Here is a 24,314-nt window from a genome sequence, read left to right as displayed (position 1 = left end):
CAAAATATGTGCATTGCTGCCGTGAGCACAAAGGCATGTCTTTGAGCCGAAGACAGGAGAGTCACAAACACACTCCGGGTACCCGTCCCCCCCCCATTTCAAAAACATGCTAGGTTAATTGGTGACTCCAAATTATCCATAGGTATGAATGTGAGTGTGAATGGTTGTTTGTCTATATATGCCCTGTGATTGGCTGGCAACCAGTCCAGGGTGTTCCCCGCCTCTTGCCTGAAGACAGCTGGGATAGGCTCCAGCACAGTATTCTGGTCACTAGGCATTGGTAGTGTTACACTGATGAGACATGACATTATCTTATCAAACTGCATGGATAGAGTGAAAAAAAATCTCCCACTTTGTTTTGGCTTATTAGTATGTCTTTCTTCCCCACTCCGTTAGAAACGTTTACAATAAATTTGTCAAGCTAGCGACAGCCATCTCTTATATCGCTGCCGTGATCCCGTAGCCTGCCAATGTGTTGGAGGAGGAATGTTTTGGTACCTATAGAGGTGTTATTTCAAGTCTACAGGGCTCAAATAATGTTATAAAATACTATAAGCAGGTTTTCCGTGCTCTAACTACGAATTTATTTTGTTTATTAATATTGAATCCTACTTTGCGGAAATTCACTTATGGCAGTCAGATCTGGAGATGATTAACGGCAAAAAATGAGGGACGACTATATCAATATTTCAGCCTCTTCTATTTACATTTTCGACTGGGTTTTTTTATTTATTTTCTTTTCACAAAGTGCCGCGGGCCAATAAAGAAACAAGCTGCAGGCTACAAATGGCCAAACGGCCGCATTTTGGGCGCTTGATTTTTTTTAAATTGGTCAGTTTCTCCAAATAAAATTCTGCTTAGGGCCCCAATTTTGTCAAGAGGGACCTTTAATAATCGGCTAAGCTGGAGAAGCTGGCAACCGGAATACTTACACTGTTTTGATTCGTTTTATTATGCTCCCTACAGTATTTTCTCAGCCATGTTGTCAGTTGAAGAATAATAATTAACCAGTGCTGATTTTGGAACATTCCTGAGCAAACGTAACCTTGTAAACAAAGTATCGAAAACAGATGATAGGACGAACACTTCTCAGAGGTTCTAATTAGAATGAGCGAGCCAAACGATGACATGTCTGTGTGGTGTCTGTCTGTGTGTCTGATCAGCAGCAGATGTGTTTTGCAGCGTCGTGATAGCTGATTTGGAGAGAGCGCTCACCACAGACGATCTTCAAGATCTCAGTGAGTCGCTTTGGAGCCGATTCATGTGATGGTGAACGGGTTCATGGAAAGGTCCAATGAGGAGCCACATTAGTGCGCATCACTGCTGAGCTCTGCTGACCACAGCAGGAACAGGATCATTCTGCAAACAATGGAGGTGACACATTCACAGCTGACCTCAATGCACTGAAAACTATTCTAATCATTCAGTGTAATGAGGTTAAAGATAAACGGCATGCAACTTTTTTTTAAAAACAAGGTAAAAGGCCATGAGCTGCATTGGCTGAACATCTCTTAGCACTCACAATATCTAGGGGAAATGCTATAAAAACAATCTGAGTATGAATGTGTCAGAATAAGTCTTTGTCATGCATGCATATATTCAGTATTCCAGCTGCATTATACAGTAGAGTTCTGCTATTCGCTGGGATCATGTTCCTAGACCATCCATCCATCCATCCATCTTCTATACCGTCACAGGTACCCTGGACACTCTCTCAGTCTTGGTGCAAGAGGCGGGATACACGCTGGACTGGTTGCCAGCACATTCAGACAACCAACCATTCACACCTACAGCATATTTAACACACACACGCACACACACACACAGGCATATTTAAGAGTCTCCAATTAACCTATCATGCGTGTTTTTGGAATGTGGGAGGAAGCCAGCGTACCCGGAGAGAACCCACACATGGATGGAGAGAACATGCAAACCTCACACAGAGATGTTCCCATGGAGACACAAACTGCAAGGCCAACATGCTCCAAAACCACAATAGCAAGTACAGTAAACCATGGTTTATTGCGATTAATTGGTTCCAGACCCGACCGTGATAAGTGAAGTAGGATTCCTTACTCATAAATAGAAGTTACTTTTCAGAGTTAGAGCATAGAAAAATCTAAATATTGTTTTTAACACTATTACAGCCCTCTAGTTACAACAACACTCATCATAACCAATATAGTGGAGTAAATAAGACATTTAGAACATAAGACTCGTGCTTGTGTGTGTTACTATGTTGAGAGAGAGTTGAAAGTTCTGTGGGTTACAAAAATGGCCCGCAAACCTGCAATAAAAGCCTGTTGGTACTGTGAAAAAGTCTGTCATTGCAACATTACTGACACCGAGTGACCAGTGTAAAATACTACACATCACAATTTCACTGCACCCTTGTAATACCTTATATATGTATTTTACTTCATGCTTGAAAATGCTTAATATAGGCAAAGCTGCATTATATTTGCACAGACGTCACGTTGTTACTTTGTACATGTACTGTATAGTGTATTCTTATACCGTACATTTCATGCTTTGCTACCACAAAAAGAAAAGAAGAATCAACAAATATCTTTATTTTATTTTATGTACCTATACATTAATTTAATTTTATGTAATGGATTTTTTGAGAATTTGTTGGAGTTGAAAATTGAACTTGATATGATTTTAATAATGTTAAAGATCCATATCAGCTTCCATCACTGCAAACAATATGAGACAGCGACTCCTTTGTATTCATGCAACAACAATACCAGATGGTTGCATTTCAGCTAGAATATTGATTGGATGATGTCCAATCATATCTAAAGAGAGTCAACAATAATTCACAATGAATGTGCGCTAATAAAAACCACAATCTTAGAGGCATGTGAAACCATTTTATGATACCATATTATGATCTGCTTAAAACAACCAAAGTTGACATAGTATTACAGTATTTAATCACAACACTCACATTTAGCTCACATCATATAAAAGAGAAAAAAGACCATTTTATGAAACCTTTTCCACTTACCATGCACTTCAAAATTAACGATTTTTCAATTTTTCCAAAATTCCCATTTTTCCGCAGCTCAATATTAGCATACTACCATACTTTTTTTTTGCTATTTTTACAGGTAAATATATATATATATATATAATACATAAACAAACACTGAGCACTATCATGCTAGGTCTTAGCATGCCAACATTAACATGTTAGTGTTGTTAACATCCCAATGTTAGCATACTAGCATTTTTTTTTACATTTTCATGGGTAAATATATATATATATATATATATATAACACATAGCACTATCATGCTTGATGTAGCATGCTGACCTTAGCATATTAGCAGTGTTTGCATAAAATTTGCTAACATTACTATACTAGCATTTTTGCACCATTGCACCAGTGTATTGCATCAACAGCAACAGAACCAGTAAGAAGCAAGCTGTTCATCCAGCATTAATACCAGAGATGAGTTGTAAACAATACAAGGAGTGTAAACACCAACAGCTGCATAGCCCAACCAACATTTTAAAGCGCATGCAGACGTAGATAAAGTCACTGCATGCTGACTCCTTTTGACACTTCAAATGTAGAGTTAATAGGAGGTTGCCTAGAACCACAGGTAATGTTTGTCCCAGTGGTAAGTATAAACCCCAGTACTTTTGCTTTTGTCGACCACACACCCAGTAACTATATGAGACTCAGCGGTTAATTGAATTGAGTCATATAATAGTCCGTAATATTGAGTAAGATTGCCAGATAAATGCTCATGAAAATGTGTTTCAGTGGAGCATGTCTGAGGAAGAAGACGTGCAAAACGTCTTGGTTAATGTGGAGCAAACACTAATGCTGTCGTAACATTCTGGCTGCCAGCTTCTTCTCATTTCCACAGGGTATGCTGTTCGAGGGTAAATACATCTTTTCTCGATAAATGTGACAAGTTCCTGGCCGAGGTGAATAATGTGCTCGATTTCAAAACACCACCTAATGCCTTCAAAAAAGTTGGCCCACAAGACGAGTAAAGTTCTGCTGCCTGAGATTACAAGGGTCTGGGTTTTGGCCACATTGGTCTGTTCCTGCCAATCCCCCCAGACTGACTTCACGTCTTATTGGCCAAGCACCTTAAAAGGGAGCAGCCGGAGGATGAAGTCATTTGGTGATGCTGTTGACTTGTGAAACTTGGAGTACAATCACGCTATGGACATACAACACTGCATATAACTTGATTAATCTGTGTACAGAGACATTGTGGCATTACAGACATGACTTGATAATGTCTGTGTGCGCAGGGCTCCTAATTAAAACTCATGATTTATGAACAAGAGCAAGACGGCAGGATCCTGCTAATCTAAACCTGCTGTAGGCTAAACACTTGAAAACATGCTTGGAAAATGCATCAAATCTGGTCTTGTTCAAGGCTCGTTGTAAGGTCACTGCAAACTGCACGCTGTGCTCTGTTTGACATCACGCTAATTTAAATAGATACATATCATATGAGAAAGAAGGCTATGCACACTTCACGTTTATTAAATGCTACACGGTATTTTCTAAGTTTGGCCGGTATTGCATCCAACACAAACAAGAGGAGAAGATGTTTGATCAGCTCAGCCTGCCAAGAACCATGGGAAAGCTGGAATGGTGCAAAGCAACAGCAAAGAGGATGCACAAAAAATGAGCATAAACAATGTGAGACAAGAGTAGCACCTATGCTTCCTGTTGGGGTGCAAGTGTCAGCAAAGGGGGAAAAGGAAGTCACATGCACATGAAAACTCATTCTCAGTTATTTTCTGCCATGTCCTCCCGAGGGAACTCCCCCAGAATTGAAATTTTCTGCCATGTCCTCCCGAGGGAACTCCCCCAGAATTGAAATACTACTGAGAAACGACTAATACGTATTTATTGACTTATCTGTACTGTATATACTGAACTCGAAAATGAAACCAAGAAAATACAACAAAATGGACAGTCAATGGTCAAATTGCATGTTGAGGCTGCACGGTGGTTGAGTGGTTAGTGCGCAGACCACACAGCTAGCAGACCCTTGTTCGATTCCACCCTCGGCCATCTCTGTGTGGAGTTTGCATGTTCTCCCTGTGCATGTGTGGGTTTTCTCCGGGTACTCCGGTTTCCTCCCACATTCCAAAAACATGCTAGGTTAATTGGTGACTCCAAATTGTCCATAGGTATGAATGTGAGTGTGAATGGTTGTTTGTCTATGTGCGCCCTGTGATTGGCTGGCGACCAGTCCAGGGTGTTCCCCGCCTCTTGCCTGAAGACAGCTGGGATAGGCTCCAGCACAGTATTCTGGTCACTAGGCATTGGTAGTGTTACACTGATGAGACATGACATTATCTTCAAACTTGGTTAGTATGTTAACAACTGGTTAGTATGTAGGCCACACAGTCAGGAGATCGAGAAGACCTGGGTTTGATTTTCCGCTTGGCATCTCTGTGTGGCGTTTGCATGTTCATGTGGGTTTCCTCTCACATTCCAAAAAGGTTAATTAAGTTAATTGGTGACTCCAAATTATCAATAGGTATAAATGTGAGTGTGAATGGTTGTTTGTCTATATGTAACCTGTGATTGGCTGGCGACCAGTCCAGGGTGTACCCCACCTCTCGCCCGAAGACAGCTGGGATAGGCTGCAACACCCCCGCAACCCTCGTGAGGATAAGCTGCAGAAAATGAATGAATGAATGAATGAAATTGCATGTTGTATACATGTTGGCAGGTCTGCACTAACATTGAAAGTACCCCCTGCCTCTGGCTGCCCCCGCCCCCATGCTTTATTTCTGTATGTTTATGTTTACAATGCTTCAAAGTAAAATGAAATGGAACTCAACTGGAGTCTTTATATAAAAAACCTATTCCTGACACTGTTATTTTGCACTACCTTAAATCCAAACGACACTGCCTTTTCTTATACAAGAGATGATACATTTTTGTTGAAAAATATCCTCATTTTGGGTGGCCACGGGTCATTTAGGGGTGATGGTGTGTCCCACAGCCAAAACAGTTGACAACCACTTGCATATAGGGAACTTCAAATTGTCACAAAGCATTGCACAACATTAACCTTTCTTGTCTGGCTCCTCCAATGAAACAGTGAAAAGATTCCAGTGGAAAAGAGATGCAGTTGTTAAAATTGGATATTAAAGTGTTGCCAATGTGGACTGACTTTTAAAGGAAAGCAAAGTAGACACCAAGCTTGATAAATGGATCCCCAAGTACATTCCTGCTTTTGGGTGCTTTGAGGCCATCGTCTCTCTTTGGAGTGTTTAGTCCCGAGTCCGTCTCAGATCATCACTATGCAGTTGTGAAACTCCAAAACTGACATGAGTAATGACTGAAATTTGCCCGATGAGTAATATCTGTTTTTCTTTTGAACAGAAGTGTAGAGAGGTGTGTGAGAGGCAACTCACTGGTTTATGAACAATATTTAAGACAATATTATAAAATAATAAAACAAGATAAAGCAACATAATTATTCCCTTATTCCCTATTATTACATGCAATTGCAAGAGTCTGTAGTACAATAAACTCAACAAAGTACATCAAAGTACAAACTACCGTACCAGTGGCCCTCATTCAAATCCTTTGACCTTTTCACCCTAAGCCCAACGTTGGAAAGGTGTCGGCTAGTCCAGCTGTATAGTGGCCCATGTTCACAAAACAGTCCAGTATGAAATGCATTTCTTTTGCCGGGAGAAGTATAGTTTGGGGGAGGGCAGAGCGCTTATCCGGCTTACAGACACGCCCTTATAAGGAAGTCTGCCCCTCTTTGACATCACAAAGGGGCAGTTTAACCACGCCTTTTGAGCCATCCCAAACTTCCAAATGCACAAACTTCATTATCTGAAACTTTGGCATCGTTTTACACGAGAATACAACATTCTAACTACATTTATAGTCATTGTGGAAAAATCATAATAGGTCCCCTTTAAGCTATATTTCATACAAGCAAGGCCTTTATGTGTGTTTAAGAGGGATTCCTTAAATTCCTAGAGAGCATTCTTAGCATTCAAAAAGTTAGGATCCGTTTCTCAAAAGAATGTAAATCGGAGAAGCGGACATGCTCATGGTGTCGTCTTGACCAAAACTAACAATGAATTATCATACCTCAGAGGTTAGAAATGCATGCAACTTGTGGTCAGTTGATCTATAATGTCACATGATTTACAAGACTGATTGCCAATACAGTTATGTTGGCTTTTTTCTTGTTTTCATGTAAATTGGCATGTGTTACTGTAGTTGTTTTAGCCAACCGCCTTGATTATTCTTAAAAAAGAAATGTAATATTGAAATGCAATGAAACATGTACTGGTGAGTGGAACCAGCTCAACCTTCAAATGTTTTAAAAAGGTAATACAACTTCATGCACTTCATGTGTCTATAAAAGTCTTTCCTACAGGGCCTGAAAGAGCAGCGGACAGGAAGTGACATTGTGGGTTCAGAGTTGAGATTCAGTTTTCTGTGGGTAGCCCTTATTTTTTAAACAATTATTATTTATTAGGAATTATTGTATTTGGGAGATAATTCAAACTTGCAACAAAAGCCTGTGATTGGGACTGTATTGCACATGTCAAAAACAACCGCATGAGAGAAATTCTGCAAGTACCTTGAAGAAAAAGAAAGTTTGCCAGGCTACCAGGAGAGCCAGATAATAGGAAATTCCCTGTCTTAACTGAACGGATTGTGGTTCCACTTTAAAACCCCCAAATCCTTACATGAAATCTTCCCAAGATGTTCACATCAATGCACTGGTTCACCACTTTAAGCCCACACATCTTTGTTCATTTGTCAGCCTCTCCTAGATGTTGATGAGGCTGCTCTGTGCGGTCCTTACATGTTACAAGTTCGGAGCCTCCTGCTGCCTGCAGGCCCGTTCCGTTGTGAAAAGCGCTTGTGCTGCCAAATGCAAAGCGAGCACCAAAGAATGAGAGTGTAACCGATCTGTCTGCTTTACAGATGGCCTCACTCCAACCCCAGCGGACCTGAGGGGCTCGTTTGGCTCTCAAAATGTAACATGAATGCACACATACATCAAGAAAATGAGCCATGTTGCACTGGATACATGAAGAAGTCCATCATTAGAATGTGAGTGAGTCAACACTGCAATAAGTTGATATTTTACTATGTTTTGGCCAAGGGGATGTATACATATGGGCATAAAAAGCAAGCCAGCATAATACATAACAGAAGTGTGCAGGCGATGTGGGATCGTCTACTCGGCTGATGTCAAAGTCCCACGGGGGAAAAATGTCATGCCAGATGTTGGGAGCTGGCAAAAGAGCAACAAGGTCTTCTAGATATTCCATGTATCATCCATCCTCTCATCTTTTGTTGCATTTTCTCTCGTTTTTCTGCTTTATGGTGTTGTTTTTGGCCCTTGAGAAGACATCTGCTCATTAGCTCTAATGAGGCACATCAATGTTTCTGCTCTTTGGTCATTAAGCAAAGTCTAGCACTGATAATGAAAGGTGATAACTGTTGATCAAGTGCACAGAAACGTTTTCATGTTTGTTAAAAAAAAAAAAAACCCAAGCAGTCAATATTTTGGGTCTTTTCCGTTTTGAAAAGATTCCTTTTTTTGCAGTGCTTCTTATGTTGCAAGTATTTCCATTGCCCCTGAGGCAACATTGTTTACTGATGAAAAACTGCTGTTTCTTGAACATACCAAGAAGAATCCTCGCCCACAAATCACCTCTTGTGATTCTTGGGGAAAGTCTTTGCATTCACGCATAGAACATCTGTCAAAAGATGTTTGCTGTAGAAATTCATATTACATGGGCCATCTCTTTGCTGTTCTTTTGTGTGTTCAATTCTTCAAAGCTGACGTCCACATGCTTGGCATGTTAGGAGCTGGAAGGTTCTAATCTCCATTTGGGCATCTCTGTGTGGACTTTGCATGCTCTCTATGTACGTGTGTGGGCTTTCTACATGCCAAAAACACGAATGCTAGGTTAATTGGAGACTCTGTATATGTGCTGCAAAGTCAACTGCAGCTCACCTGGGACCGTAATGAGAATTAGTTAATTAATTCTCAGGAAATGTGCAAAGGATGGATTCGCATCACTGCCATGAGGCATTAACAACAGGCCAGCCCAAGCCAGGAGAGAAAAAGAGTAATCTGACTTGGGGCTTAGGGACTCATTTTGGTCCTAGGAGGCCCTGATGGTGACAAACTGGATTGAAAGTGAATGAATGGATGGATGTATGCTCAAGGTAACCTAGAACTGAACTGCTATAAAGTCTTAGATTCCTTCAAGAGTCACAAACAAAACATTGTATTTAACCATAATAAGTGACATACAGGGTCAGACAAAATGATCTGACATATTTGTAGGTTAACTAAAAGGCAAATAAAGTCAAGAAACAAGTGTTTTTATTTTCGAAAAGTACATACGTATAATGCCATTTTAATTTGGTTTTCTTTATAATGCCATTGTTTATCCTTTCTTTTTCAGTTGCTGCCATGAATTGTGAATTGGACTGGTGAGCGTCGCGCTTTTATTGTGGAAACGTTTATCAAAACAAACCAATCTGTAACTGCAACACAACAAGTGTTCCATTTGCACTTCAATCTTGGTAGACATGACCCCGTACCAGCTCGAAACACCATCTCGTTATGGGATACCAACTTCAGAGCTACTGCGTTAGTGTCTGCATTGAAACGACAATCAACCGGCCAACCTCGGACTGATTTCATTTTTAAAACATAATGAAACAGAATGGCATTATATGTACTTTTACGAAAATAAAAACACTTTTGTTTCTTTAACTTATTTGCCTTTTATTTAACCTACAAATGTGTCAGATAATTTTGCCTGACCCTGTATTTGTTTTGGTTTCTATCCCAAAGGATGCAACAATGCAAGATATGCAGCAGTGACAGAAGCAAGAGCACCACACTGTTTTGCTACATCGCTAATCTTTGGTGGAGGAGGCCAGACTATCTTGAATGTGAAACACTTTTGAGCCAAAAGTCTGCTTTACATCCTAACGTGATGTCTGCTTTCTCTTTGGTGACCCGTGTTGTTAAAACCACACAAGAATGTCTGATTGCTATTAATATTGATCGGTGGCAGACAGCTGCTACCAATCAATGTCTGCACACTTTATTCAAGTACTCTTTACTTAAAATAAAAATTCCCCACAGCGTTTGATCTCCAAACAAATGGAGATCAAAAACTTGAACCTGTGAATTCCTAAGTTATATACAACGGCGTCTAACCCAAATTCTAACAAAAATGTAATAGAACGCATGTCATCTACTAATCCACCTTGGGTAGTGCTTTTTGAAACCCACTGTGAAGATCAGGGATGCGTGAAAGTCCCACATTTTATCTGACATATCCATCCCAAAGCCAAGAGAGTTGACTTTTCCTGTTAGCTGCTATTTGGCCCAAATATTACACTTGTGTTCTGTTTATCTTCAGAAAAAGAAACAGGTCTATCCATGTTACTCCCTGCTTCAGAGACAGACTAACAACAATATGAACTGCGTTGTCTCACAGGAGAAGGTATTCTTCAAATTATTACAAAAATAAATCACTCCTATCGCTGCATCAGCGCTGTCAGAAATAAGAATACGTCTTCATCCACAGGGAGTGAGGATTGGAAGCCAAATGCAGATTGCAAAACTGTTAATAGGATTATTTATTGCCAATAATATATCGTGTGAGTCGTTGGACCTTGCCCATCACATCAAAATTCCTTATGGTTTGGAGCTTTGCCTGAGCTGGTTTTCTCTTTCTGCGTTTGTGTTTGATGAGTGCCTGAAGAGGAGGGGTTCTGGTGGTAAAAAACAAACAACTATGGAGGTCTCCCAATACGTGCTGCTTTGTTTCAAAGCATCAAGTATGATTGATGCTCATGTTGTAACTATTGGGGGAGTGGGAATGGTCCCTGGAGTCAAGGTCATGACACAGTGAGCCGGGGAACATTTGTGTTTTTTTTTTTTTGTGTGTGTGGATGGGTGGGGGGATTGTATGTGCTGGAAGACTTTGAATTCCGACAACAACATTCCAGCGACAAGGTCTGGCTTGCCACAAACGACCAGCATGCTCTTTGTCCAATGGTTTCAGGGCAATGTCAAAAAAAAGGGTGGATATCATCACATTGTGGTGACCTACAATTATTATTAAGACATTCAACAAGCGTTACTTCCGGTTGATAGAGTTCTTGTAGCCACTTAGCCATTGTTAAAGCATTGTTACTTGTTGTTGAGTGGAGAGTAAACTGTTCAGGATGACATCTCCACAACATGGTATAGTCAAAAAAGTTGGCAACATCGGTGATGGTACACAATAGAAACATTGATATACCAGATCATTCATTCATTCATTTATTTTCTACCGCTTATCCTCACGAGTGTTGCGGGGGTGCTGGAGCCTATCCCAGCTGTCTTCGGGCAAGAGGCGGGGTACTCCCTGGACTGGTCGTCAGCCAATCACAGGGCACATATAGACAAACAACCATTCACACTCACATTCATACCTATGGACAATTTGGAGTCGCCAATTAACCTAGCATGTTTTTGGAATGTGGGAGGAAACCGGAGTACCCTGATATACCAGTTAATAATTTTAAATAATTGACAGAATTCTATATTGCATATATACGTGCCAGTGAAAAATAAAAATCATCATATATACAGTACATATGGTGGCCGAGTGGTTAGCATGTAGGCCACACAGTCAGGAGATCGAGAAGACCTGGGTTTGATTTTCTGCTTGGCATCTCTGTGTGGCGTTTGCATGTTCATGTGGGTTTCCTCTCACATTCCAAAAAGTTAATTAAGTTAAATGGTGACTCCAAATTGTCCATAGGTATATAAATGTGAGTGTGAATGATTGTCTATATGTGCCCTGTGATTGGCTGGCGACCAGTCCGGGGTGTACCCCGCCTCTTGCCCGAAGACAGCTGGGATAGGCTATGGAGGATAAGCGGTATAGAAAATGGATGGATGGATCATACACTTTTTTCTCACTCCCATCTTTCATGAACTGAACTCAAAGATTTTGAGTACACTAAAGACCTTTTTCACTCAAATATTTGTTCACTAAATCTATGTTCATCCAGGTGTGGCATATCAAGATGCTGATTATTGCACAGAACCTTGTCTGTCGTTCACTTCAAAAGAGCCGACCCCTAAGAGCCATTTTGTTTGTAATGGAACAATTTAAAATTCAGAAGGGATTCCTTTCTGTAACTATGCAATTCATTTGCTATGTGCTGTCTGACCCCTTTGATTTGCAAAGGTTCTGTCTTTATTTCAGGCATTCTCTTTCCTAGTTAGGATGATAAATATTTTCCACAACATGTTCATGACCGACATCACTACAGCAAAAGGCTTTTCGATTCATGGTTGTTATGATCAATGCATACCCATTGTCATTTAAATGTGCAGTCATCCGTCCTTTATAGCAGTTAATTGGTTACAGATCCAAGTGACTTTCCGAGAAATAGGACTCGATATTAATAAATTGAATATTTTCATAGTTAGAGCTAAGAAAACCTGTGTATACATTACTTTAAACCATTATTAGAGCCCTGTAGTTACGAATCAACACCCCATAGTCACAATTATAATCCTATTATTCTTTGTTTAGATTTGATTAGATGTACCTTTGTTCGTCCCTCAGTGGGGAAATTTACATTGCGCAGCAGCAAAGGAGACAGAACCAGTTAAACGGTAAAAAAATAAACAATCTAAAAATAGACAATATAAACAGCCTAAAGTAATAACAGTTTAACAGTATTTTACACCATATTGCTAAATGTACAGTCTAAGGAATCACTGCAGGTACACAGATGTATGCCACTTTAAGCATACCATGCAGGTGAGCTAACTACTTAGCTTCCAATTTATTCTAAACTTATGAAAGGGGTTCAAGCCAATAAATTACCACTTCCTCACAGAATGTGAGGGAACTGTTCAATTCAGATACAGAAGATGGGACTTGTGACGAAGATAACTTAAATAATAAAGTGAGTGTATTGTTAAATAGTAGAATAAAGTTCAACTAAAAACTCACTGCTTTGCGTCCGTTGCCTTTTTTTTTGTAGCCCGTATGTTTTAGCATGTCCCTTATATGCAATACAGTGCACTTTATGGTGTAGAAAATAGGGCACCTAAAGTTTTGCTTTGATGCATTTGTAGTAGATTTGATAGTGGGCACTGGTTATCATTATAGGTGACATTATATTGTTGACAGGGAAAATTGCCTGTTTTGTTTCAGCCACCTCAGTCTGTTTTTAGGGCTTTTAAAAGGGGGGATGGTTTTAGGGAAACGGTTCACATTCCATTGTGATACTATCAAGTGTCATTGCACAGCATCAGTGTTTTTTTCAATTTATTTTCTTATGTCAGTGCAAGGCTTTCATTTAATTGTTTCATGCAGCCCACTGTGCATAGGTTTTTTCTTTTTTTTTTTTAAACCACACGTGGTTGATTAACTGTATGACTATTACCAGGTTTTCTTTCTTTTTTTACGTTTATTTCACAAGTCACAATATAAAGCAGATGGGTTCTTTAGGGGGAGAAAAAAAGTTCACAAAGGACATTTCCAAAACATTGATGCTGAGCTATGACAGTATTGTCACTGTACTTTTTACATGGATAATAAAGGCTCCAACAAAGAATATGAAATATCTTTGTTTGAATAAATGGAAATGTTTTAATGCTGAACATATGGGACAGAAATCATAAAATACAATATTTTTTCATTCTCGGATGTAGAGAGCCTGCTGGTCCATTAGGCAATACAAGGAAATGCTAAGGATGCCGCGGCATCCACAAGTTGAAGCTTGACCAATGAAACTTCATCAAGGAACTTTGGGCAACTAGACTGCAAGTTGAGGTAAAATTTGAAGATTTCTTAGTTAACTATTCATTAATAATTCATTAATAATCTGGACTCATAGGTATCTTGCATTGCAGTTGTAAAAAGTCTATTGTAGAGGCTAGGACACTGGCTTATCAAGTGCACACACGTCTGGATGAGGATATTCATCTTTTTTGCATCCTTCGCTCAAAGCACATTGACCCACGGGCTATGGGTGGCTGGCTGACAGCAGCATCAGTCAGGGTTAATCTAAAACGGATGTGGATGTCTTCATTAGGGCTGTCATAGTGGCTCAGGGCCCTTTCAGCACACAGAGGTCTAAGGATGGCTTTGGTGCAGGTGTGGTTTGGATCTAAGCCAGTGTGCCAGATAAGGAGATGACATCAGTGAGTTCATGTCAACTGTGCTTCATTCTAAGTCTTCACTGTGGTCCATGTGCTGTACTTTACATAAATGGTTAATATAAAAGTCCATTATGTGAATGGCACACCGTCACCATTTTTTTTTAGGTTTTTTGTGAGGGCTTTAGCGTCAAAATACGTATTGACATGGATTGTCATGTTGCCGCCACACAAGCGGTTGGTGTGATCGGCTTTCAAAAGGCATTTATCGGCATACGGCAATCATATTTTTACAGAAACTGGCCAATACTAAATCAGTGGGTGATGTATCAGAGCATTCATAGTGAATACACCAGTCAGTCATCTTTGCAAAATATGTTGCAATTGTGTCTTAAAGGATTAGAGAAGGAAGAAGTCAACCCAAAGATTAAAATGTCATCAAGCTTCCTTTCAAAGATGAGAGAAGGATTGTGCCCGAAAGAGAGTAAACCAAAGTGGTAAATGAGGTTAGCCGTGGTATAAAATAATTCCTGGTGGTTAAACAAGTGTTTCCTAGTTACATACCATACAAAAATGTGGGTCATTTGGGAAGTGAGTCATTGTCCTTGAAATGAAATCCCTTCTAACCCACAATAGCATGGAAACAGTCTTTCATACTGTTTTGTTTTGGCCGTTGTCCACATGTCGACAACACATAATTATCATTTTGGAGAATATCCGCTTTTTTTTTTTTTTGTTCCTGGCCTCCTTCGTAGTGGTTGATATTTTGATAGGTAGCGCACGCAGAGGCATCAAACACATTTTGACACCAGGCCCGGATGTTTCGATGTGTGTGGCTTTGCTGTACGTGCAGTACAACGCATTCACAGACATGTTGACTGGGGATCCTTTGTCCATTGAGAATAAATGGAGTCAGAGATGGGTGGATACAACTGATGTATTCTTCCTCATTGGACTCAAGCCTGGAAGCCATCATCAACGGCTCAATGTCAAGAGTTTGTCAGAAAAAATTGTTACTAATCAGGTTAAATTATTTCCATAAGTTTGGACAGTTGGCTTCAGTTTGAGTTTTTTTTAAGTAAATTGCTAGAAAGGCCACTGTAGTCCCCTGAGTAGCTGATAAACAGTGGTGTGAAAAAGTGTTTACCCCTTCCCGATTTCTAATTTTTTCGTCATACTTGAACTTTTCAGAGCATCAAACAAATGTAAATATTAGTCAACGACAACACACAAACACGAAATTCAGTTTTTAAATTATACTTTTTATTATTGAAGGAAGAAACTCCAAAACTACATGGCGATGATGTGTGAAAAAGTGATTGCCCCCTTAACTCTAATAACTGGGTGGGCCACCCTTAGCAGCAACAACAAAGTGTTAGCGATAACTTGCAATGGGTCTCTTACAGCACTGTGGAGGAATGGTGGCCCACTCATTTTTGCATAATTGTTGTCATTCAGCCACATTGGAGGGTTTTTTCCAGCATAAAGCAAATTTTTAAGGTCATGCCACTGCATCGCAATAGGATTTAGGTCTGGACTTTGACCAGGCCACTCCAAAGTCTTTATTTTTTTCGACAGCAGAATTCATTGTTCCATTTACCACAGCAAGTCTTCATGAAGATGTTTTCTGGCTAAATTGAGACGAGCCTTAATGTTTTGTTCAGCAGTGGTTTTCGTCCAGCAGGCCATTTTTGCCTGGTGTCTTCCTCATGGTGAAATAATGAACTTTGACATTAACTGAGGCAAGTCAGGCCTGCAGTTCTTTAGATGTTGTGGGGTCTTTTGTGACCACTCCTTGGAAGGTTCACCACTGTTCCATGTTTTCGCCATTTGTGGATAATGGCTCTCGCTGTGGTTTGCTGGAGTCCCAACGCTTTTGAAATGGCTTCATAACCATTACCATTACTATAGAGCTCAATTAATATCAGATGATTTAATAACAAGGAGCATTCACTTTTTCACACAGGGCCATGTAGGGTTTTTAATCAAATGTTTCATTTAAAAAAAAAAACATTTTGTGTGCAGTTGTGTTGTCTCTGACTAATATTACAATTTTTTGATGATCTGAAACATTTTTCTATGTCTAAAACTAAACTATTACTGTATGCAAAATGCATTTTCTAAATTTGGGTGTGGGAAATGCTTTGTTTCAGTTTTTTGGAATCACCATAATAACGAAAACCGAGGTACAGTATGCACAGTATACAGTACAGTATACACCACAATTTGCAATGAGTTGTTTCTTGAAAATGAATAGACTGCTGGCACTCGCTGTCACACAATTAAAAATGAGTCACCAACATGTCGCATGCTGTTTGAGCACTCAATTCTGGCAAACGGACTAGTTTAATACACCATAATAACCAAGACAGAGTAAGAAAACTGAATTTTGGTGAATATTTAATCAAAAACCAAATCATACCCAAACTGGGGCATTCAAAACCTGAGGCTTGATAGCAATATGAATTAACTTTAAATCAATTTCCTCATGGTGCAAATATCTTGTAGCTGCTTGGGTATATTTGTGTTACAACTTTTGAAATTGGTGTTCATACACTAATTATAGTTTCTAGATTTTACAGGAAGTCGGTAGGTAGTAGTTATGCTCTTTATGAGCCACAATTTGGCCTGATAATACAGAGATGCGCTTGGGTGGTCTTGTATGACATTAATTTCAATATGCAGTGTTTCCATCACTGTACTAAATCACTCACACAAAGAATATTAGTCTGAGATGGTCTTTCATTATTTTCCAATTCAAATATTTAGTTCCTTCTCTGAGCAGGTGGCTAATGTTAATCATTAGTTTCATAAGGTCAAGGGCCATAACAAGCTAAACATTTATCAAGTGAAGCTGCGCTGAGCGTGACCCCCGTTTAAGGACGACCGATGTACTCGGTCCACTCAGCAGATGAGACTTGTTTGTTAGAAAAAAAGGAAAATACGTTTGAAGGGTGTTGCTGTTAGAATAAATCAGCATTTTTACTATTTGTATGCTCGAGTGAGATTATAAAATACGTTTGCATGTACGTGTGTGAACTCAAAACAACAGCTTGGGTCCAGAAGGCCCCGGTGACGCTCACGGTGCCAACAACACACACATACACTCAGCTGTGAGGAGCCAATTGACATCATTCCACCAATGATGCAGTGACTCATTCAGAGACAATCCTAATTTCCCTTCTTCCTGGAGTTATTGCTTACAATTCAAATGCGGTACAACACCAGCTCTAAAACCACAAATACACAAACGACCCACAGGTAATCCATCTGACATACGAACATAATATTGTTGTGCAAAAGTGCAGCAAAAACAACAAAACCAAACAATTATGTACCCTAATAGAAAAAAGGCCGTGGTGTGCCTCCAAGGCCAGTAATGTGTTCTCTGCAGGCCTAGACATCAAAAGCACTGACCTACATTTACAACTAGTATTTATTCCATTAAGATGTAGTAATTTATTCCCAACAGTCTGATTACACCGTTTCTAGTATGTGTATAAAGGGTCGACTGGGTTTGCTGCTTTAGCAATAATGGTATTCATCCCCAATTCTGTAATACCACATAATGTATATTAGTTTGTGTACTTGTGACGTGATAATGGTGGTATTAAGAGGTGGACTGGGTCCCCACTGAAGGCCCGTCTGCCACTGCAATGAGGCTATTGGACAATGAGGTATCGCACACAACTCCAAGCACCTGTGAAAGCCATTAGTTCACAGCAAAACAGTTCCACATGGAAAGATGCACTCCCACTAAATGGTGTCACACAAAACATAAATCCGGCCATAAAATTGTGTGGTAAGGGTGGGAAGCCGAGTGTAAAAATGTACAAGAAAAAGACTGCCACTCAGTGAAATTAGCACCACCAGCCCTTCTACCACTTTACCCTGACTTGGATCAGCCTGTTTTTCCCAAAATCTAGTTGGATTTAGTGCAAAAGGGGTAATGTGAAGATAATCTAATCTAATCGGGGAGCCACAAAATATGGTCCTGTGAATTTGAGACCCCTGATTCAGTACAACCAATAAATACAAAAAAATAGTTAACCTATAGTTTTATAAACTACTAATACCATGCAATTTTAGTAAGCTTTCCTTTTAAATTTATAGTAAAACTCCTTATGTGTGCTACCACAGTGAAGACAAGATTCCAAAAAATAATTAAAAACATAATGAGAACCAATTCAGCATGCCATTTCAATGGAGCAACACCGTGCATGGATTCTATGGGTCAGAGCAGTAGGTAACGTGTAGATTCCTCTGCACATCCTGCATAGTTGCAGGTGCAGCCACGTGTCCTCTAATTTATACCTTTGCACAAACCTTCAGTTAACTCTAATAAAGATACAACTTTCTAAACCTCTGATCTTCTCCCTTCATGTGATTCCACATGACGGCTTCAATTACAGTTCTAGAAAATTCACTCTCCACCGCTTATTTCTCTCCAGGTGTGAAGCCACAAACTTACCTCATGGCTGTAATTTAAAAACCTGTACCTGTGCGCACACACACACGCTCTATAATGTCTTACTACACCACACGAACACTACATGCACACATACAGTACCCACAACTGAGGAAAAAGCAGAGATACTGTAGATTTTATGAAAGAAATTCTCATTTTTAACCTTTAAAATGCAAGGTTTATTACATCTAAAATGTATTCCATCAAATAATACATCACACATTCATAGTTTAGCTTGTGTGTATATGCATGTACATACTATGTATTAGTGTACATATATTTAGTTTGTCTCCTTGTTGGTTTTGCAGCCCACCAGTCAAAAAGTTAAACTGTAACAACATCATATGCACATTAGCCGATGACATCATCTTGCATCTTGCAACTCTTAGGACAGAATGGAGCTACTTTTCTTATTGGAGCAACACTGATACCAAGAACCTAAAGAACAGGCAGCAGGTTTGAATGCTTTGACAGTCTACAAATGCATGTTTATATGAATTAACATCATTTGAGAGAAATGCATCTTTTTTTTTGTTTTTTTTAACCCAAGGGAAGTGAAACGGTTTTTAGAAATGTGTGGCTAAAGGTCTTAAGATTGATGTTCCTGTTCATCCCCTGAAGGAGATATTTTTCCTCCTACGTTTTCCCAAGTCTATGTACAGACAGCTGCAACAGGAAGAATAATGGAGCACAAACCCTATTTAGGAACACAGTCAAATATGTGGATGTAAGAAACATTAAGGAGGGAATTGTCACTTTCATCATACTCTCACGGTCTGGGCGAGATGAAATATTTCTCCTGAATTCAAAAGGCATGTATGGAACAGAAGGATCTAGTGTGTGTGTCTTTTCTTTACAACCTTGTCCAAAAGACAGTGTTACATAAGATGCCACTCATCATGTACAATTAAAGGTTGAAGACACAAAACCCATTCTGAAAGGCTAGACCAGGGCTCTTCAATAGGTGGCCCACATACAGTATTTGTGACCAATTCCTTCACTCAGAATACAGAATGTGTGCTGGGATTGCCAAGCAATCAGATTCTATGGGAACAAAATGATTGCACTTTGGCTTAATCTCTTTTGTTGACAGCAAAAAAGTCGCAATTTACTTTTCAGTAAGTGATATGTCAAATTGACGACTATATATGTACTGTATTTTTTTCATTTGTACTCCATGACCTCAATGTCTGTTCACAATGTTTTGGCCTGGTTACAGAATAGATATTCACCTTCTAAATAACTCAACTAAATCACATAAACAACTTCCTGTGCAGGCAGATCTGCAGCAGCTGCAATCAGTGTCGTTAAACTGGTCAGTTTACTTAAGACAAAGTGGGAGTAAATTCTGTCAGGGATGCAGAATCACGTATGGTCCAAACAGGAAGAAGTGGCCCCATTCAGATACTGATACGTTGTCAATGAGCAGCCTCCTACACCAATTATTGTACACTTCTATCAAATCTAAGAAACTAGCATGATGCCGTTCTCAAGTTCTACATGACTGAAAACTACAAAACTGTGGGTTAATTGTCTTTATATTGTTTGTATATGTATTACAAATGTAAACCACAAAATGTATTAAAGTGTGCACACAAGCACATTTTGTAGGTCACAACATGATCAACAGCATTCCATTGCAACATCCTGACTACTGTGCAATATCTAACATGCATGTTTTCAATTAATACACTGCAAATTGCCAAGGCCTGAGTCATCTGATTTACACGCATCTGCTCCAAAGTCTCTTTGATGTAAATAGATAGGCTGTCTGTAAACTATAGTTTGTGGCTATCATTGGCACCAAAAGCCTCCAGCACAGTCTGCAATTTGTGCTTCTATAGAACAAGATGAGAAACTGTACATATATGTTATGTGAAGAAGTGAAACATGAGATGCTGGTGTTCTTTCTACACAGAAAGCCGTGTGAGAACAAGATATTTGTTTTGTGTTGATGTTGCATTGGTGTCGTTCTGCTGCCTCGTTTGTGTTTTCAACAAAGAGAGATTGTTGATCCACGACCTCCTCCACATCATTATGTGTCTGGGTAGACGTTACAATAGCATCTCTATGCTTCATGATGGTCCTAACAGTCAAGGTTTGCTCATAGTAGTTCCCGAGCAAGCCTTGAGTTCACATGCCAAAATTACATTTTGAATACATGTATTGGAGTGTTTGAACGCTGTACTGAGGACGTGTGTATGTACATGCAAAATTGTTTAATTTTACACTCAACTAGAAATCACTCAAGAAGACATTTAACATTATCATTGCAAGCACATGTTGCCTAATTTTCCCCAAGGATATGTTTTTAAAAGGGGCATCCTAACACACCCTTGTTAGTTTTAGTGCTTGTGACAGGAAGCCCTTGAGGCTGTATCTTGTCCTGTGGATGACCTGATGAGGCAGGTGGACTTCTCTGAAGTCTAGCTGACTCGAGCTAGATTAGATTAGTTCATTTGTAGGGGACAATGCCATTTTATAAAACACACACATTATACAACAGTCAAGACTCTATTTTCAATTGTTAGTTTCCTGGCCAGGGAGACTAACATGAATACGATAAAAAGACATGAACCACACATACTTTCATTACTTATCTTGTAGTGTGGCTTGATCAAGAGACTAACAATATCAGACATTTTAGATCCAGGCCAATATAATCTGATACTCGTTTTTTTTGCTGATATCCGCCCAATATCAATATCAGATTGTGAAACCACTACTGCTAACCCACCGTACGTCGACAAAGACTGGAGATGGAAGAAAACATACCGTATTGATGCAAGTCTGAAGAAGACGGGTCGTCATACAGTATACGGCTCCACAGATTTACACGGTCAAACCAACAGGTGGCACCAGATGACTTCGTCCCCAAGAGAATCTGAGCTTTTCCTCCTGTCAATCACACATACCAGTGACCTCAAAGATTGGGCAAGTTAGCAGAAGGTACAATGGTGACTTTAATAAACAAGTTTTTTCATCCAGTTGATTGATGTCTCAGACTGTTTATTCCTCCAGCAAATATGTTACGATAAGAAGACTAACGGGCTGAGTACTCATGCAAGGACTGCTGTGACGTCTGCCAACATTGGCCTTAATATTCATATTTTATATTTCAGTTTATCCTGGTGCTTGGCTGAAAACATGAGCATATCTAACGTGTTCCCTTGTCTCAAAATTGATCTTGCTTACAGATGGATAATATAATCAGGGAATGCTCCCCCCAGGGGCTGTGTTGGTGCTAAAAAAAAATGCTGACGCAATCTCCAAGTTGGATGAACAGTGAAGCAGTGTTACTTTTCTAGCTGATTTTAAAGGTGATAGCCCGACCATGTTATGAGTTTAGTCTAAGTTTCCATGGTGATACAGCTTCTTTAAAAGACCGTCACCTTTGCTAAACAGTCAAGTCCGGCTTTCCACTCAACAAAGCTCGCTAACACACTAGAATGCCTCCCTAGACAGACTTTAGCTCGGCATAGTATTTTTTTATTTCGCTTATGTTTCTTATTAGTGTCACTTCATGTTAATACACATGTAACATGTAAGTAAGCTCATGTTCGCACAATGCGTGCTGTGCCTTTGTCAATCAGATTGTGTTACTGTCAGATCCTGGTCAGTCTGTTCCTGGTTTCTTTGTTATTGCTCTTTATCAGCACCATGGTTTTGTTTTGTTTGGTTTTGGGAGGTTAACCTGACTCTTCTTAAAGTGGGGTGAAAATAAGCTGCAAAAACAAAAGCCAAAGCTGGATAAATCCAATCCGAAAATGTGGAAGCAATCGGAGCACATTTGTTACTTGTCAGTCCATACGAACGTGGCTGAAAATAAATCAGTTGATTCTCCAATTTGACAGGAAGCAGCCAGGAAATGATGCCAGTTTTCCTCCCAAACACATCCCTGTTCTTGCGTGCCATTTCCTGTTAAGAGACTTCATGTAAAATGTGCTGCCAATCTTTAGTTGGAGGGAGTCACTAAGTTAGCAGTGAGGCTCCAGTCTGTGACACGATGTTGATGTTCTCACAGATGCATGTTTGAATGAGGGTTGTTTGCAGATGATGTCGCCTGCTTGGCAACAGTAGTGCTCAAAATGTGCAGAGTGTTCTGAAGAATAGGACAAAGCGTGTCATTTTCCAACAATTATTTCTAATTTGCTGAGTTGTGACTAACGGCTAACAGGAGAATCCTCATAGATGACGACATTGATAATGCATGGTGCAAAATGTACATTTTCTAGAGCAGTGATTCTCAATTGAGGGGTTGCAGAGTGAGTCACAGATCTTTACCTGGGCACAGAAACATTGAAATAATCTTGTGCTTTTCTTTTAAAGATATGTTTTTTTCATTAAACACACACATGGTGGTATCACTGTGTAGTATTTGAACGTTGCTGTCAAAGACCGATGATAGTTCTTTGCAGTCTATTGCCAAAAAGAGGTTGAATGCACTAGTCCTGAACTCAATTGCCGTCTTTATTGAAAACCTGTTATCTCTCTGCTAACAAGTCCAAATGTTACAGGGAGGAGAATAGTAAACCTTTACAGATGTCTTCAACTTCCAGGAATCGTGTACAGATTGTTGCAACATGGGGCCATGCATCATCATGCTGCGACATGAGGTGATGTTAGTGGATGAATGACGACAACAACAACCCATCTCCATGCATTCAAAATACCATCAATACAGTAAAATGCACCTGTGTTGTGGATGGCAGGTGCGTGTGTTATGGACGACAAACACAGGTGCATTTTATGGATGGCATTTTGAAGATGGCGAGCATGTTTGGGATGCTCTGGATAGGCGTATACGGTGTTTGAGGCAAATAGTTGTCACACAAGATACAGACTAGTTTTGAAATCCCCCCCCCCCCCCCCCAGGACCACCCACAATACAGTTAAACTGCACATTTTGGAGTGGCCTGCAGTTGGCTGGTGACAAGTCCAAGGTGTACCATGCCTCTTGCCCAAAGTCAGCTGGGTTAGCAATGAATGGATGTATTTAGGAGCAGCCTTTTATTTCACCTGTGAGGTGGTTAGATTATACGTACATAGAAAACATTATAGGTCTTTGAAAAATGAGTGCAAAAACCAAAGTGTTCCAATTATATTTTTGTTGAGTGTATTACATCTACATTCATTTCATTGATGTTATATAATGTGGCACCGCTAGACAGGCTGACATGAAACTTATAAAGTTTTAAAAGTAACATTTTTGACTTTAAATAGATTTGTTTAATAGAAAAAGGTACACCTCACATCTGCTGCCAGCCTTGTAAAGTCTCCACGTGCGTGAAGAGTTTATTTATTTCCATTTATTCTCAGCCCAAAGTATAGAGCCTTGAAAGAATGATGTTGCCGGCAACAACTGTAAACTGGAATGATGTGCTCATTAAAAGTGCAAGCCAGTTTCCATTAACTCAGAACCCTGCTGCTGAGTACTTTATTCCTCTATTTAGGAAGAAATAAATGGCACAATAGTAATCTTTGGACTAAACATAGATCCATGTAAGGACATTTTATCTTGTGGGGAAGCAGATTGAAAGCACCTGGTTGTACGTGCACCAGACAGACGTCCAGGCACGTCTTGTTCCATTGCAGCTCATTTCTTAGAGCAGCTAGGTCAGTTTGGAAATTTATTGATCCTCAAAAAAATATTGATAATGTTC

General features: G+C 39.7%; 1 protein-coding gene across 1 annotated transcript in view; it reads right to left on the bottom strand.

Moving 5' to 3' along the window:
- LOC131138839 (serine/threonine-protein kinase 36-like) overlaps positions 1-24,314 on the bottom strand; it is a 52,540-nt gene that overhangs the window by 23,575 nt on the left and 4,651 nt on the right.

This window comes from Doryrhamphus excisus, chromosome 11, assembly GCF_030265055.1.
Source record: "Doryrhamphus excisus isolate RoL2022-K1 chromosome 11, RoL_Dexc_1.0, whole genome shotgun sequence".
NCBI lineage: Eukaryota > Metazoa > Chordata > Actinopteri > Syngnathiformes > Syngnathidae > Doryrhamphus > Doryrhamphus excisus.
The sequence above is the reverse complement of the archived record's forward strand: the minus strand, read 5'-3'. Positions and strand labels throughout refer to the sequence as shown.